This window comes from Prionailurus viverrinus, chromosome A2 (assembly GCF_022837055.1).
Source record: "Prionailurus viverrinus isolate Anna chromosome A2, UM_Priviv_1.0, whole genome shotgun sequence".
NCBI lineage: Eukaryota > Metazoa > Chordata > Mammalia > Carnivora > Felidae > Prionailurus > Prionailurus viverrinus.
Genome location: NC_062562.1, coordinates 51,675,446 through 51,688,400, shown reverse-complemented (window position 1 = coordinate 51,688,400; position 12,955 = coordinate 51,675,446).

Sequence of the window (12,955 nt, the reverse complement as noted above, 5' to 3'; positions counted from 1 at the left end):
AAGGAGGCAGGACAGTGTGGCAGTTAAGGGCATCTGTCTGATGACAGGCAAACACAAGTTGAATCTCACACTCCACCTGTCTGAGCTGTGTGAAGTCATCTGACCTCTGTGCCTGAATTTCCTGATCTGCAAAAGGAAATACCAACAATGCCTTTCTTAGGGTGTGTGTGTGTTTGTGTATGTGTGTGTGTACTTAATGAGAAAATGCTTATAAAGTACTTAGTACGTTGGAAGTGCTCAATGAACATTAGCATTTTTTAGCATTATCATACAATGTGTAGTTACACAATGTACATATGTGTGCATCTTCTTGTTTACTATCCATCTCACCACTCAAGTTTAAGAATGATATACACTGTATCATTCATTATAATAGCCACAGAGCTTAGCACAAGACCTAGCACATAGTAGGTGTTCAGTAAATACTTAGGGCAAAAGAGGGAGAAAGGGAGGAAGGAGAAAGGGGAAAGAAAATTAGTGGGCAAGGAGCCACAGAGATAGATCCACCTCTGTCATTTCACAGCCCTGGAGAAGCCCAACCACATGAGCTGTTACTAATGCCACCCACTGTGCTCTCCATCCATCCCTTGGAGCTCCTTCTGGGGCTCTCTCAGGAAGAACCTCCCCATCTGGTAGCCCTCAGCCTCTCCTTTCATTCTGGCTTACAACTGCTCGAGTCTCTCCCCACCTCCAACCCCCTAGAAAACCCTTCCTGCCTCCATCTTCCCATTTCAGGCCTCCTTCCTCCCCTCCCCCTCACTACCATGTTTCTTGAAAGAGTAAGTTTACATGCTGCTGGCCCTGTCTTCACCTCCCACTCATTGCTCAGCCCATAGCAATCTGGCGCCCACTCCCACCATTCCTCTGAAAGTGCTGTCTGTGAAGTCCCTCTTCTTTTGGCAGATCTTACAGTCCTTAGTCCGTCCCCATCCTGCCTGATCTCCAGGTAACTTTCTGCACCATTTGCCCCTCTTGCTGTCTTAAAATTCACACTTGCATGCTTTTCTTAACACTGCCTGCCTCAGCTGCTGTTTCTCTCCCTGCTTCTGTCCTCTTAAATCTCATCTCTCTCATGGCTTTAGCCGCCCAGTGAAATACTGATGGTTCCCACACCTCTGTCCCCATGCGCTGTGCAGGGTATGTTCTAAAGCAAAGATCTTGCAGTGTTTGGGGTGAGAGTAAACTGAATTCAGGTAGATGTGGGGTCACATCCAGGCTGTACCCCTTATGAACTATGTTATCGCTGTCCTCAGGCTGTCTCCTCTGCTAAGTGGGGTTGATACTCATTCTGACCTCATGGGATGGGTGTGAGGGTTTGCAGGCTGAAAGCATTGAAAGCAATAGGTCTCTGTGAACAGTAGCTGTTATTTTTATTGTGACGATGATGGCGATGTCATTCCCTTGCTGAAAGATCCGCAATGGCTTTCCTTTTTCTACAGGATGAAATCAAATTGCTTATCTTGGCATTCAAAATTACCCCACAGTCTGTCCCAGCCTTTCCTTCTAAATTGATGCCTTTTCTATCCCACACTAAAACTCTATATGAGTACAGTAAAACCTTGGCTTGTGAGTAACCTGTTTTGTGAGTATTCCACAAGGTGAGCAAATGTTTCTAACATCCTAATAAATGAGCGATAGCTTGCCAAACATCACATGATCACAACTGAACCAATGATTCTTCTCTCTCTCTCTCTCTCTCTCTCTCTCTCTCTCTCTCCCTGCGGGATTGTGGGTGGTCGTCTCCCATGCTCAGATGCTCAGTCTCAGGCCACAGCCTTTGGCAGAAATCAGTGATTTTTCAGAATGTTGGAAGGTGCCCACAACTGGCACTCGTGTATTTTTTGTCACTTCCAAGCACTTATGAACAGTCCTTTTCCATACAAGAGTAAGCTTAGGAATGCTTTGCTTCATTCTCCTAGACTACCTGCAGATATAGACCCTTTCCTCTGCTGCTTTATTGACAGTTACATTAAATACAGTAAATAACAAGAGATTATTAATACTGTATGGTAGTCAGCATCTGTGTAAGTGCATACAATGGCCCCCATGCAGAAAAAGGTTGAAAAGAAAGGCAGTAAGAATAAGGAGATGATTACAGTGGAAGTTAAGAAAGAAATCATCGAGAAGTACAAACAAGGTATGGGAGTGGCCAAAAGTGCAAGATTTTGTAAGAAGTCCACATATGCATCTTACCCACAGAGGAGGAGGGGAAAAAGGGGGAGGAATCCCTCACTTCAAATGAAATTAGCGAGAAGTATAAAATGTGGGAAACAGTGAAAAATTTTGTGGAAAAGCACCACCCAAATAAGGCTGTAGCAGTGAGAGCAATGAATCTGTTTAGAAACAACGCAATGTTGCATTTTTACAAAATCCTCAAAAGGAGACAAAAGCAAGTGTCATTGGATTGGTTCCCTGTTAAAGTTGCATGAAAAGGAAAAGATTCCATTGAGCCAATAGATAGCAATGATTCAGTTCGTGATACTGAAAGTTGTACTACACAATAACCCTCCTCTCTCTTGTCTCCCTCACACCAGCCACAAAGGTTTTCAAAGGTAAGTACAGGTTAATTTGCTTATTTTTCTTTATATTTTGTATTTTCGTTATTATTTTGTATTATATTACAGTATTGTAATCATTTTTGTGTGAATATTTTTGGGTTGTGGAACGAATCATCTGATTTTCCATTATTTCTTAGGAGGAAATTCACTTTGATTACAAGTGTGTTTCTGGAACAAATTATGCTCACAAGCCAAGGTTTTACTGTAATTGCATTTGGGGGGAGGATAGGAGGGCGAGGGTATGATGCACAGTACTGCACATAGAATGGGCAATAAAGGAAGGAATTCATGTTTGACCTTGACAGTCCTTGTACACAGTAAGCACAGAGTGCCTCAGAGTCCCCCTGTTAAATGAACAACTATAGCAAAATTTTGAGACACAGTCCAAACCTTATTGCAACATTAGGCTGTCACCCCAGAATCTCTGTAAACCTCCTTTGAATCTAATTGCATTTCACTTTATAATGTTCCTTAGCATAATTAGCTCCAGGAATTGACTTCCTCTGAGAAGCTATGATTTTCTGAGACCTGCCTGGGGAGCAACCACTGAACAGCATGAGAGGGTGGACGGTGGCCAGCCTCTGGCACAGACCTGGGCTCAGTTTTGCTGATGGATGCTCATGTGGCCTTGGGTAAGACCTCTTACCTCTGAGCTTTGGTGTCCTTGGTTTATCAAAATGATCTTGATTATCCTCATCTCCCAGGGTGGTCTTAGAGGTAAAGTGAGACTACATGGAGAGAATATTTTACATTACACTAATGTCCCAAACTTACCTCTCAGGGTTTTTGTAAAAAATTTTTTAACATTTATACATTTTTTTAAGAGACAGTGTGAGTGGGGGAGGGACAGAGAGAGGGAGACACAGAATCTGAAGCAGGCTCCACACTCTGAGCTGTCAGCCCAGAGCCCGACGCAGGGCTTGAACCCACGAACAGTGAGATCATGACCTGAACCAAAGTCAGACACTTAGCTAAGCCATCCAGGCACCCCTCACCTCTCAGGTTTTAATGTTTCCATATGAAAGTTGACCAAATCAGTATTTTCTTCCTAGAATTTAGTAAATAAATGTTTAAAGTCTATCCCCATGCTTACATCAGAGCTCTGGAAAAGACTTATTCTTTTTCCTCTTTCCTTATACGGAAGAACCCACATCTTCCCTATCATTTTGGAGCCTCATCTCTGGGCCTTTTCCATTTTGTTATTTCTTGAGTGGCAGTGACCTGAAGGGCATACACCCAGGCCCCTGGGATGGATGTACTTAGATTGGAGCAAGATGGGAATATGGGCCATGGATCATCCCCAGAGCTGGTCCTGATGCAGCACAGCATAGTGGTTAGGAACAGGGGCTCTACAGTCACACTTCCTGGGTTCAAAGCCCAGGTCTCCCTACTCGGCACATTATTCTGAGCTTCAGTTTCCTTATCTGCAAAATGAGAGTACTAGTAGTATTTGCCTTTAGTTGATATGAAGATTAAATGGGTTGGTATTTGTAAAGCACTTAGATTGTGCCTGAATTAGACATTCCTGTTCAATAAATATATGGTCTTCAAAGAATAGAATTGCCATGACTTCCTTATTCCTTTTTGGGGGCAAGAATTCAAAGTTTTTCATCTTCCAGAAATAGCCTTCCTGAAGGCTTATTTAAACTTCAGCATGGCTCATTCATTCATTCTCCAAATACTTATGTTCTTCAATTATCTTCAGATACTTCAGATACTTGAGGTCGTAAGGGTGCAAAACTAGATAGAAAGCCTGCCCTGGCAGTATGCTGAAGCCAGCTCATACTAGCTCATGAAAGCCAATTATTAAGTTTTCAGGGATTTGGGGAGCTGTAATTGGGAGCTGGAAGTCTGCTATAGTGGTTGTACTTACACCACAGGAAACTACAAAGGCTATAAATCAGCCCCGCGCCCACTTAGCAAGTGCACCAGCCCACCATTGTGGAATAGTGGAGGAGGCAGATCCTAGTTCAGGAATCGCAGAAATTAATAGAAGTTGGAAATTCTGGTTTACACCATAAAAGGGAGCCTTGTGGGTCTCGAAGAGCTTGTCACTGAGAGACTGACCTTGTCAAGGAGATCAGGGAGGACTCACTGAGCAAGTGACAGATGAGCTGAAGCCTGAAGGGACAGAAGCAATGAAGTGAATGAGGAGGGGTTGGGGGTCCTGAAAGACGATCACTGAGGCTGAGGCTGTAGCAGAGAGTGTGGGTCAAGATGTGCCTGAAGGGGAAACTTTTTTGAGCAGTGAGTGACATTAGCATATTTGCATTGTAAAGAGATTACTGTGAAAAGTGGTTTATGGAGTAGGGTGAGTGCTATGAAGAGACTACTGTAATAGTCCAGGCAAGAGATGATGCAGCAGCTTACACGAGGGAGGTGGCAGTGGAGAGGAAGAGAGGAAGATAGAGTTGAGCGATATTGGTGGGGGGGTTGGGTGGTAAAACCCACAGAACTTGACCTGGGGCTGCATATGGAGGATGAAGAAAAAGAAGATAGGTCTGCCTGGTTAGTAGAACTCCGGCACTCCACCTTGGAGGGGATGGCCCTGCTCCAGTTTGTGTAGATACACCCACTCTGTCTTGCTCAGGGAGTGATAAGCCACAACCACTGAACCAGTGCATCGTCCTCAATTGTGTGAACAGCTGCAGGACCTAAACACCACATGGTTCCTCTCAAAGGAAGGAAGCTAAAAAGGCATTAGGCACCAGAAAGAACTTCCTACAAATCATCCAGTCTAAAGAATCTGTCCTAGGAGGTAGTAAACTCCTCACATTAGAGATGCTGCCATGAAAGCTAGACTGGCACACAGAACTTATGGACAGGCTGTCCCAATCACAAGAGTCTCTGAGAACACAGTTTTCTGCAAAAACGTTGCCTCACTACCACCACTATAACAGGATTGCATTAACAATACCAATTTCTCACCCTCCCTTGTATCCATGCCATTTGCCATGTAACTCTGCAGGACCCTCCCAGCACTGGAGTTCAGTCATCTGACTTGTTCTGATCACTAGAATGAGGAAGAAGTGATGAGGTGCCAGTTCTAAGCCTTGAGTGACCGTAAATGTTTCTGTTTGGCTTCTGCCATTACCCTGTGAAGGATGTTCTGGGTCAGTCCATAGGTGAGGAGGAAAACAGGATATGGAGCAGAATTGCCCTGGCCTAAGTGCCTCAAGGCAAGCCCAGACTAAAGTAGAGACCTCAGGGACTACGGAGGTATGAGCAAACCCAGCCCAGCCCACCTCCTGACTTAGGAACTATAATAATCAATGTCTGTTACATTTAGCCATGGAGTGTCAGTGGGCTTTATACACTTTTGTTCATGTCCTTCCCCTTCTCCCCTTTGCTTATCAGGCACAACTCATTCTCTTAAGCCCATTGTAATGCTCATCTTCTTCATGAATTCTAAAATTATTTCTTCACCCTCTAAATTCTTAGGACTGCTTGATCACTATACCTTCCAGGGTGAAGCATCATTTTGCAGCCTTTATACCACCAGACTGAGGAACTGCCCTCACCAGGTTGCTGTGGTAACATTCTTATTTTAATGCTTTCACTGCTGGTTCAGGGCAAGACCTTTACTCTTAGGGCCAGAATTAAGATGGACGGGTGACCCTGCCTGGGAACACCTCCCTCCCCTTGCCTCTTAGCCACCTCCCTGCCTGAGCCTTCACTCATCTGCTTATCTTCTGCCACAATCCCTAAAATGGACTTCTTTTTTTTTAATGTTTTTACATGTTTTATTTTATTTTATTTTTTTGAGAGACAGAGCACAAGCGGGGGGGGGGGGGGGGGGGGGAGGGGAGCAGACAGAGAGGCACAGAATCCGAAGGAGGCTCCAGGCTTTGAGCTGCCAGCACAGAGCCCAACATGGAGCTCATACTCACGAACCATGAGATCATGGCCTGAGTCGAAGTTGGAAGCTTAACCGACTGAGCCACCTGGGTGCCCCTAGGACAGCCTTCTTTTGAAAGAAGGAAATACTGTTAAGACCTACCTGACTTTCCACTGAAATGTTTGGATGACCAAACTCAAAGAGACAATAATTGTATCTGTACACTACAGTAAATTGACGACTGGTCCTAAGTGTTCACTTGCCTGTAATTGTGTTCTATGTCCTTACTCTTGCTGTGACCCCATGGTGGGCAGAGCATGCTTCCCCATCTCTTGACTATGTGGTTCATGTTGGCCAAGCAGAGGTTTGAAATGTACTTGTGTAATTGCACTTTCCCTCTTACCTGCTGACATTACCATGAAAAAAAAAATGTATCTCTTGTAGCTGCTGCCCTTTTAGCCTGATCCCCAAAAGGGGACAGTGGAGCAGAGAAACTCCAGCCAGACCTCAGATCCACAGCCTAAAGCAGAGCTTCCCCAGCCCATCCACAGTCAAGAGGAGTGCAAAATAAATGCACTGAGATTCTGAGGTTGTTACACAGCAAAAGCTGACTGATAACACTTTCACAGGCTATGCGAGGGCCCTCATGCACCCTGTCTGTTACACTGCACAAAACTAGTGTGGGGTAGGGATGGTAAGTGCTTCATTCTGCACAGCATGAAGCTGAAGCTTAGAGATGTTGAGCAACTTGTCCAGAATCACATGGTCAAGTCAGAATTCAGTTCTTGGACGTATCCTCTGTGACCTACCAGGCCCAACTGTAGTCCTCTCCTGGCTGCTGGTTTTACCCACGTGAACTGTCTTTCCCTGTTTGGTCTCAGTGGAAAAATGAGAGAACAAAGGAGGAAGTATATATCTTTTACTCATCTAAGCCCAAGAACATTTGTTTAAAACTTAATTATTCTATCCTGGATGCCAACCTGGGAAACAAATCCCCCATCTGGGCCCTGTTGCTATAAAAGAATGCTTTCCAAGTTCCACACACTGATTTTACACTTGGACTCTTAGCTGTTGTCCTTCTGGGATTGGGCAGCATCTGTGTGTGTGAACACACATGGTTCCTTGTGTTCTGATTTTCCTTGTGTTTATATCTAATGATCTCCTGGAAATCCTGGCTCAGATGTCTAAAGCCAGTGGTATGTCACAGATATTTACATTTGCCTACAGCTACAGCTCCTAGGACCACTGCATCTGGCCACACAGACTCTGAGTGCTCAACTCTGGGGACCCCATTTACATCGTTACTTTGGAATTGTGCAATATGGTGGCCCTGGTCCTCTTATGACAGATGTCAACACTGACCTCAAGTTACCCAACTGGTAAAATGCTGTGCTCTCCACTGGCCCCAGCTATACCGTGCCTTGTAACTATACAGCAAAGTGGTTCAACTATCTCCTAGAGAGAATGATAGACTAAGAAGTGAATGACTATTAAAGATACATGCAACCCCAAGTCATAGCTCTCTGGTTCAGAGTTTCTCTGGTAACAATGACACCCCAAGCATTGTTTCTGCCACTTTCTTTATTGCAACTCACTATTAAAAAAACTTAACATGGGAAACTTTCAAAGAAATTTTCCTGGTGCCCTAACATCCTCATCGCAGATAGAGCCCCACAATTATTCTTAAAACCAACAGCTGTGATTGGAGGTCTTCTTTGTGCCAAGCAATGTATTAAGTGCTGGTGATGACTCAGAAATGGTCTTGGCCTTTCAGTGAGATAACAAACAATAATCCAGTATGGCAGGCACTAGTATAGAGATCCATGCAAGGTCTTAAGGAAGCACAGAGGAAAGGACACCTCTCCTCCTTCAGGGTTGCATAAAACTTCAGGGAGCAGGTAAAATTTGCATTAATCCCTTAAGATATGACTGGGAGTGCAGGTGGGGAAAGGAGAGGAAGCTATGTCAGGCAGAGGCACCGTGGAAGCAAAGGCATGGAATTATGGAGATGCCTGGTGGGCTTGGGGGATGCCACCTACCTAGAACTGCCTTGCCTAACAGAGCAGCCACCAGCCGCATGTAGTTACCAAATGGTTAAATATGGCTGGTCTTAACTGCAATGTGTTAAAACACATTCTGTATTTCAAAGACTTAGTATAAAAAAAGAAGAATGTAAAATAATTAATATTTTCAATATTGACTACATGTTGAAATTATAATGTCTTGGTTTATACTGGGTACAATGTTGTGATTTATAAGAAATATATATTTAGTCATTAAGATAACCAAAATACATTTTTATATATATTTGGTCTTCCATGATTCCTAGTTCACAGATCCCCAAATGCTTAGAATTTCCTAAGTGGAAAAGATCAACGGAACCATCTTTTGTCCCAATATTTGATCTCTCATTCTCAGTTCCTGAAATCACTTGAGGGCCATTAAGTTGAAATGAGTATCTTGTTATTTATAATAATTTCCTTTCCACCACGGCTGAGTTTATGGTAATGAGGTGATTTATAGAGGCTGGTTACTAGCAGAACCAACCATGAATAGAGGATTGCAACTTTCAGTCCTGGCCCCTGGCCTCCAGGAAGGGAAGGAGAGATGGAGGTTGAGTCAGTCACCAGTGGCCAATTATTTAATCAGTTGTTCCTATGTAATGAAACCTCAGTAAAAACCCAGAAGGACAGGGTTCAGATCACTTATAGAGTAGTGAACACATGGAAATCTGGGGAGATTGGTGCACTAGGACAGAGCATGGAAATTCCACACCCCTTCCTCATGCCTTACCCCAGGCATCTATTCCATCTGGCTGTTCCTGAGTTATATCCTTTTATAATAAATTGGTAGTATAGTAAGTAAGCTTTTTTTTTTTTTTGAGATCTGTGAGCCAGTATTGCGAAGCGATTCAACCCAAGGAGGGCATCATGGGAAACTTTGATTTATAGCTTGTCAGCCAAAAGCACAGGTGACAGCCTGGACTTGTGATTATGCCAGAAGTCGAGGGGTGGGCAGTCTTGTGGGACTGAGCCCTTAACCCGGGGAATCTGATTTCTGACGCAATCTCTGGTAGATAGTGTCAGAACTGAGAACTGAGAACCCAACTGAGAATTGCTTGCTGGCAGTGGGGTGGGAGTGGGGGAATCCCACAAACATTGGGTGGTGATCAGAATCATTTATTGGGTTAAATAAAATATACTCAAAATTAATTTCATCCTTATACTTTTTAAACATGGCTACTAAAAAAATTAAATTGCTTATGTGACTTATATTTCTATCAGACAGCATTAGTCTAGAAAAGCTAGGGCAGTAGAAGATAATAAATTCAGAACTGAGCCTTTAATTCATCTGTGGGCTTAAAATGAAGCTCTAGACACACTCAACTTGCCACACAAATCATAGTACCAGCCACTCACTACTAGGTGGCACCCAGCCTCTTCACACTCTTATGTTCTCTGCCCAGCCTCTGAAGCATCTGTGCTTCTGATTCTGCTGTGTGGACCAATGTGATGGCCACACGTTTTAGAGTGGCAGCCAAAGCATTTAGTGTCTCAGCTTTTCAAGGCCATGGCTGTCCAGTTGAGATATAATGTTAGAAAAAGTTGATCCATGCTGCAAACCCAATCCAAGTCCCAACCAAGTAAGTTCTCAGGGGGCTATTTGAGGTCTCCAATCAAAGCTATTGCCAAATCCAAACCAGACAGTTTCCTGCCCGAGGCTGGGTATTCAGCCATGACTTAGCGATCAGGCACCCCCCAGTGGGCCATTTGCTTCTCATCAAGCCATGAGTTACAATATGCTCTGCCCATTTCTAACTGCCCATCTGTTTTCCTCTTTGGAGGATGACGAGGGGACAGGTGTCTGTCACTGCCCCAAGCAGATCTTTCTCAACTGTGTTCTTGCAGATTTCCTTACTCAGCCCACACCACTAATAGTTTGTAGTCTATATTAGCATCATCTCCAAATTACATTTGAGCAAACCAGGTTGGAAGAGATTGAATGGCCCACACAGCTTGTAAGTGGAGTTGCCAGGGCTTGGATTTGGGTCTCCTGCCTCCAAAGTCATCTTTCATTGTCCAGCCTAGCCTCAGCCTTAATGTGTTATTCAACCTCCCAAGTTCTAGTCATAAAGCTCTGTGTTACTTAAGAGAATGGTGGCTGCTGTAACATAAACTCTCAAAGCTCAGTGCTTGCCCACATTTGAAGTTTATTCTCAGTAATGCAAAGCCCTACACAAATGTTTGGCAGGCAGCCTTCCATGCAGGGATGTAGGGATGTAAGTTCTATACACGTTGTAGCTGTTTTATGGTCAACATGAGGTTCCCAAGGTCTTTGCTGGGCACCTTCATGGCTGCCATGGAAAGATGGAATGCAGTTGATGTCATATTGGAGGATGCAAGGGGCAGACACTACATCAGGCAGCAATTACATTCTCCTCATACAGACACCCCAGATGGCAGTGTCTTAAAGAGAGGAGGCACGCCCCTTCTTCCCTCCTTTTTTCACCTTGCGTCTTAGGACATAGATGTGGTGGCAAACCCTCTTGAATCATGGGGAGAAACACCCTAGGGATGGCAGAGTGCAAGAAAGGAGACTGGATCTCTGAGGGACTGAATGGAGCAGAGTCACATTGCCAGTCCTGCACTGTCCATGTCCAGACTGTATGTGGGAGAATTGAATTTCCATCTTGTTTAAGCCACTGTTGTTTGCGCACCTGTTTTATGCAACTGAACCTGTGTCCCAAATACAGGATCCTACTCTTTTTGTCCACAACAGTACTCTGGCAAATGGCAGCCGGAAGAAGAATGAGTCAGCCCAAAGCTCCAACCCTCAGCACAGAAGCTTGGTTGGGTGGACAGCAGAGGGAGTAACTACCTTTGAGCACATGACAACAGCTTAAAATTGTGAAATATGCATAATATAAAATTTACTGTTTCAGATGTAATTAACTATACAGTTCATTGGCATTATGTACATTCACATCATTGTACAATCTTCACTGCCATCCAGAAGTTTTCCATCTTCCAAAACTGAAATTATGTATCCTTTCAACACTAATTCCCCTTTTCCCCTGCCCCAGACCCTGGCAACCACCAATCTATTTTCTGTCTCTCTAACTTTACTACTCTGGGTACCTCATGTAAGTGGAATTTTATGATATTTGTCTATTTGTGACTGGCTTATTTCAGGTAGCATGATATTTTTAAGGTTCATCTTTGTTGTAGTGTGTCAGAAGTTTTTTCCTTTCTGAGGCTGAATAAGATTCCACTGTATGTATAGACCACATTTTGTTGATCCATCCATCCATCAGTGGACACTTGGGTTGCTTCTACCTCTTAGCTACCATGAATAGTACTGCTATGAACAGATGGTGTGCAAATATCTGTTTGGGAAAAAAATAAAAATATCTCTGTGGAAAGAGGAAGAGAAAGTAGAGAGGGTATGCTCATATCTTAACCTCATGAGCCTGGAGTGGCATGTAATTTTTCAGCTCACACTTCATTGGCAAGAACTGGTCACAGGGTGTAATAGTTATCTATTACTGAATAAGAAATTACCCTAAAACTTAGTGCCTTACAATGATGAGCATTTACTATCTATGGTTTCTGTGGTTCAGGAAATAAGGAGAGACACCACTGAGTAGTTGTGTCAGGGCTTCTCAGGAGACGGCAGTCAAGAAATGGGCTGTGGCTGCAGTCATCAGAAGGCTTGAGTGGCATGGAAGGACCTGCTTCCAAGATGGTGCACCCACATGGCTATTGGCAAGAGGCCTCAGTTCTTTGCCAAGTAGATCTCTTCATAGAGCTGCTTGAATGTCCTCAGAACATGACAGATCACTTTCCCTGGAGTAAGTGATCCAAGAAAGCCAAGGTAGAAGCTGTAGTATCTTTTATGACCTAGGCTCAGAAACTATACACCATCATTTCTTTGGTATCCTATTGGTTATACAGGTCAATCCTATTCAGTGCGAGAGGAGACTACCCAGGGATGTTATCAGCAGGAGAAGGAGTCATTGGAGACTGTCTTAAAGTCAGGCCACCACTGATACTCTTGCATCTGGGAAATGTGGTTCCTGTCCAGGCAGCCATTTTCTAGCAATAACTTTGTATGCAGAAGGGGTAATATTTGGTGGACAGCTGGTCATCTTGGCCATAGACCTCTCTCCAGGAGTTTCAGAGGTGCCTCTGACTACCTCTGTGACCTGGTGCACAGTCTCCCCTTCTGTAAAATGAGCTTGTTCTTTCCTGTTAGCTAGAAACTAGCTCTGATATCCCTGTCTTGGCTTCCAGCCCAAGTAAAGTCTATGGATGCTCATTGGTGCAGGACAGACCCAAGTCTCAGAGAGACACATGAGGGGAGAGGCATCATCAGAAAAGTAGGGGTGGGGGCTGAATTCAAAGCCTGGGAGCCCAGGAACATGACAGATAAGAGTACTAGTTTTATTTATTTATTTTTTTTTAAATTTTTCAACGTTTATTTATTTTTGGGACAGAGAGAGACAGAGCATGAACCGGGGAGGGGCAGAGAGAGAGGGAGACACAGAATCGGAAACAGG